Below are 5,939 nucleotides of genomic sequence, written 5' to 3' on the forward strand. Positions count from 1 at the left end.
GGCCTCCTGTAAACTCTGATAGTCAATGTTTCTAGCTAATGAGTTGAGAGACTTATGTTTTGAGTATATTTTCTTCTATCAAAAGCTCTAATGCTGAATGGCTGCCAGGAGACAGTTCATGAGGCATCATGGATTGAGTCATGAAATGGCAGCCAACTTTTCCCAATCTCCTTTACATCAGAAAGTCTTCTAGTTGACCACATTCACGAAAAGCACTGGCCCTTAATCATGTTCAGTACAAGTCTTCCAAAGAAGCTAAAGTTGTATGAAGGAGAGGTTCTAATGAACTGCCATGTTTTCCTTCTCAGGGTATTTGAGGGATGGGTTAATGTAATTCCTAGAAGGCAAGAGTGAGAAGAGCTGTAAAATGACCTCCTAACTTCTAAAAATTGTTACTGTAGCTCTGAATAATCAACACTAAGAAAATTACAAAATCAATCATAAACATGCCAAAGAAAAAAATGAAAATAAATAACTCAGTTACCAGATAAACAACCTGGAACTTAAAGCAACAAATGGAATGTCCACCAAGGAAAAGCTCTTGGTTTCCATATATAAAGACTTTCTTGGGAAGAACCACCAGTTTCGAAGTTCTTCTTATGTATAAAAAGACTAATAATATTTCTCAATAGCATTTTAGTAAATCTTTGAAGGATCCTGAGGAACTATGGGGCCAGGATGAAGCCAAAGGTAGAGAATTTAAGTATTGTGCTCATGACAAGGCCTGTTTGAGTCACAAAGAAGGCTTCTCAGACCTTAGTCCTCTCCGATAACCTCTCAAGGAACCACAGTGTTGCTGGATTAACCTCTTAGATTATTGAGAATTAAGTAAAAAGATGTGTTGGGTTTTATTTATTCCCCCTAAAAAAATTCCTACTTGGCTCCATGAGAAATGACTACTATGTTCTTTCCTATAGAGTTCATGCAAATTTTAAGGATAAGAGTCATGCTACTAAATAAAACCTGGCCTACCACAGAGTTCCTTGGCTTATTGCCATAGGCATGCTAGAATTAGGCAGGCTAGAATTTGAACATACAGCCCTGCATGTTTTGGGTTTACATGGAGCCTGCTTTTGCTTCCAGCTCCTCAGGAACTCTGACCCTGCAAAGAAACCATTTCTAAATTCACCTAAACAAGGTTATCAAGTAGGACTGAAATGAAGTTCAGTCTCCTCACAGTAGTACCTTTCCTCAGTTTCCAACTTCTTCACAGAAGCTACTCCCATGGAAACCACATTGTCTCCCCTAGATAGTCCCTTGTCTTTTGTCCAAGTGCCACACTTGGACATATATGGACACATATAAATATGCCTGGAGTGAGCCATTGTTATGAGGAAACTTTGCCCTGAAGGGTTTCCAGGAAATAAACATGAACGCTGCCCTGAAAAACATATGTACAGGAGTCCATATATTGCAAAGACTTGTAAATAATGAAATGAATTTTTAAAAGCTCATCAGTTATCTGTGGTTCTCTGGCATCTTGTGGAGGATCCTTCAAAGATTTACTAAATCTATCAAATCCAATCATGTGGAGAATAGCCCCAAGGCATGGCTGCCCTCTCAGAGACAACAACCAGAAAAAATCTTCTCCCCTGGTTACAGATTCCCAGGGGCCAAGTGCCCCAAGAGCTGGACAATCCAGCTGCTCACTTGGACCACACATTTTAGGTGAAGCCCAAACTATCCAATAGGGAGGTGGAAAAAAGGAGGTAAGTCCACTAGCTGATGATGACAGCACCTAAGGGACTTAGTGTTTCTCCTCCACAACAGTTCCTGAACACTGTGGCCACACCGTGGTATCTTTTTCCCCATTCACATTTGCCCTTAATACTCATTGTAGCCCAACTTCACACATATAAACAGTATTTCTATAGGGAACAGAAGCTAATTATTTGCCCCAGTGCCACTGCTGTTGAGAGAGTCTTATCCTAAGATATAAATCCACTTAGAGCCAAGCCAACCAAATTCATTTTAAAAGCAAATTATTCCTAAGAAGTCTTATATTTGCCATGGTGTCAAACTGCTTGAGTAATTAAAAAGTAAATAAACTAACCTAGACTCCCTTCCCTTAGTGAGCTGAAAATAACTCTTGAAGTATTTTTCAAGAATGAAAGAATGAAAGATGAAGCACCAGCCTGCACCAAGTGCTGAGTAAGATCTGTGACTGATTTGCACAGCCCTTTAGACCATAGAGGAATGAAGGCCAGGCCCTCATCTCATTTTGTTCTGTTTTGAGGCCACAGGCTCTGCCCTAATCCCTGGCTACCCATTCAGCAAAGGCAAGACACTTCCTTACAGGACAAAGAGATGCTCAGCCCTCCAGAACTTGTATTTGAGTCATTAAAGATACCAGCTGATGGCCTAAAACACATGGGGAACTACCCAGGTAGATAAATCCATGCATTGTAAAATAATATATAAATAGGAGGATAAAGCTAAGAGTCAAGGTCCATGATTTGGGGGAGGAGGCAGGAACAGGAAAAATTGTATTTTCAGCCACCAAAACTACCAACTTGTCTGCATCCTCCCTTCTCTTTTTTATAGAACAGTTGCCCCCATTCTGGGGCTAATTCCCCCACAGGTGGTCTGGAACTTTCCTCTCTCTCTCAGGGGACTCTCCATCTCAGTTATCCCTCTCATAGCTTGACCTCTCCCTACTGGCTCCTTCTCAGTTGCATCTAAATACTCCCAACCCTCTTCTAACTTTAAAAAGTTAACTAGAAAGAATAAAGAAGAAAAGATGTCTAAATCTGCTATCTCTCCTGTGCCCTTCTAGCTACTGCCCTGTCTCACTGTCCTCACACATTTGTCTACCTGTTCATCTCCTACTCACTCATCAGCCCACTGAAGTATGGCTTCCTTCACCAATATTCTTCTTCAACTGCTATTGCCAAGATAAACACCCCTCCTCTTATAAATTCCAAAGGAAACTTTCCATCTGTGTTTCCCTTGACCTCTAACTTGCCCTAGACACATGTGACCACTACCTCCTTGAAATCCTCTCTTCCCCACTCTCCTGCACCCCACTCTCCCATTTTTTTCCTGCTTCTCTGGTTGCCCCTTCTCTCCTTTGGCCATTTCTCTTCCCCTGCCCATATTTGACATATCCCATCCCTCAGAGATCTGCTCTTGGTCCAATTCTCATTCCACAGCCTTTTAGTGGATGAACGCTCATGGCTGAAATTATGGGCTGTATGTCAACTTCCAAATCCATATTTCCAGGCTTGATATTTCTGCAGAATTTCTGACCTGAGTATCCCCCCGCTGTGTACTCCACGTCTCTACTTGATCTCAGAGACACATCAAGCTCAACATGTCCAAAATGAAATTCACTCTTTCCCCTAAAGATGTTCCTCTTCTTATGCTCCCTATGTCAGAAAATGGCCCCACCATATATAATTGGTTGCTTAAGTTAGAAAAATTGGCATCATCCTTGTTTTCTTTCTTTTCTTCTATGTAATAAGTTACCAAGTCCTACTGAGTCTACCCACTAAATAATGTTTTCAATCCATTACTCCTTTCTATTTCCACTGCCCATGTTGAGGCTAACCAGCATCTCTGACAGCGATCAAGCACCAAATCCCAAATATCCTCCCACCTTCCAGACTGAAGTCCTTCTAACCCATACTCTACATCATCACCAGACTGATCTCTCTAAAACAAAATTCTGACCTTCCTTCCACATTACACACACTTATACTTCTTTGTAGATTACCCCCAGTGCCTCAGAGTAGAATCAAACTCTCTACAAAGGCCTTTAAGGTCTTTGAGAACTGATGATCTGGTCCTGCCTCTTCTCTAGAGCCTCACCCATGTCCACTTGCTCCCTTCCACTCAGGACCCATCCACGCTAAATCAATCTCAGATCCCAACTTATGCTTTGCTTGCTCTCTCTACAACTCTAGAAGCAATGTCCTTCTCCTGTGTTCTTATAGTGCCCTATACTTCTTGCCCCCTAGTACTTTGCACCTTGTTTCTTTTTTTTTTAATTGGAATTGAAGATGTTTATTGCATTCTGGTTTGATGAAAAACAAACAAAACATACATGTATTTAGCACGAGCTGGTGGGATACACCGAGCCTAACTGGGTGCGCAGCAGTCTGAGAACGGAGTCGTGAGCGGCCCCGCCGTGATGAAGGTTTCCTGCAGCAGTCAGGCACCAAGCGTAACAGTCCCTAGTTCTCTCCTTTCAGCACTGGCAGCAACTCACCATTGTCTCTCAGTTCCTTAACAATATCCAGACCTCCAACGAGCTCCCCTTTCACATACAGCTGAGGGTACGTGGGCCAATTTGAATAAGTTTTTAACCCCTGCCGAACTTCTTCATCCTCCAATATATCAAATGTCTCGTATTCAACACCAGTATTATTTAGTATTTCCAGAATTTGTTTGCTGAATCCACATTTTGCTTCCTGTTTGTTTCCTTTCATAAAGAGCATCACAGAAGCTTTATTTGTCAGTACTTTGAGCCTTTCCTCTAATTTGGGAGCTTTAGGGCAAATTGTATCTAGTTCATCAGATGCTTCAAGCTCCTTAATTATGTCAAGTCCTCCTATGAGGTCTCCAGAAACATAGAGCTGGGGGTAGGTGGGCCAGTTGGAGTAGGTTTTGAGGCCCTGACGACTTCTGCGTCGGAGAAGACATCAAAACTGCCAAACTGAATACTATGTTTGTTAAGGATTTCCACCATCTGCTTGCTGAAACCGCAGCGCGGCTCCTGAGGAGTTCCTTTCATAAACAACATGCAAGGGGCAGCATGAGTCAATTTCTTCAGGCGAAGGTTGAGATCTTCTTTAGGATGCTCGTTACCACTGGGTGGGAAGGAGCCGCTAGATGCATGGCGCTGAACTTTTTTGGTCAACTCTGGGGCATGTGCACCATCTAATCGGTCAATTTTCTGAGAATTCTTGAAAAACAGAAAGGTGGGAACAGAACTAATTTCATATTTTTCAGATACTTCAGGAACGGCTTCAGCTTCCAACTTCACAAACAAAACTTGAGGCTGTTCTTTGGCTAATTCTGCCATCACGTCGTTCATCTGAGCACACTGTGGAGCCCACGGCGCCCAAAAATGGATCACAAGGAGGGACTTGGCTCTGAGGCGCAGCAGCTCCTCAAACTGCTGGGCTGAGCCGACCTCCACCACAGCCGCCACCGCCTCAGCCGCCCCCACCGCCATGCTGCCTGCACCTTGTTTCTTAACTCGTGGGCTACAGTCTCCATAAAAGACAATCATGTTCTTTGTCATGTTCATCATTGTATTCCCAGCACTTTGACAGTGCCCAAAGGCAGTGGGTTATTGATAAATATTTTGATTAATCAGTTGGCTGAGTAATTAAATGAAAACGAAGTTCGATATATCAATAGCTAAATGACAAGTCAAATTTGCAAAGTTTGTTCCAGGAAGGAGTTATCTTTTTTTATTTATTTTCCAATACATTGCCTGAGGTTCCATTTCATAATTATAAGGCAACAAGCCATTTACTAAATGTGCTAAGAAGCCGGTGACCAATATTTTGGCATAGAGACCTCATAAGGGAAAGGACTGTATCTTTTCTCACTGTGCCAAAAAAAGGCCTATGCTAAAGTCTTTTTGGAAACAACATGAATGCTGCAATAACAGGGAAGTGTTCCAAGAGTTGGAGGGAAATATTTCTTTTTTCCAAATACCCTAAACTAGGATTCAGAATGATTTATGTCCTCAGATATTAGTGAAGAAGTTAGCAACAATTTGTCATCTCTTGATTGTACCTGCTACCAGTTGATGGCTGAAAAGGGAAAGTTGAGGAATGCCTCTATGGATATCAGCACAGAACCCAGTTCAAACATTCCCAGACAGTTTGGGGGGTTGAGGAATAATTCATAGACACGTAGTCTGGGCCAACCTCCGAAGCAAATTATTTATCAAAAGTAGAGGTTTCCAAGGAACGTGTGTGCAT

At 42.2% G+C, this 5,939-nt stretch overlaps 1 pseudogene; it reads right to left on the reverse strand.

The window, feature by feature from the left end:
• Positions 1-3,984: 3,984 nt before the first annotated feature.
• On the reverse strand, positions 3,985-5,179 carry LOC114221475 (glutaredoxin-3 pseudogene; annotated as a pseudogene).
• Between the last annotated feature and the right edge of the window lie 760 nt (positions 5,180-5,939).

Source organism: Eumetopias jubatus, unplaced genomic scaffold, assembly GCF_037043125.1.
Source record: "Eumetopias jubatus isolate StellerSeaLion01/CBP00866 unplaced genomic scaffold, mEumJub1_p1.0 scaffold_7, whole genome shotgun sequence".
Classification (NCBI taxonomy): Eukaryota; Metazoa; Chordata; class Mammalia; order Carnivora; family Otariidae; genus Eumetopias; species Eumetopias jubatus.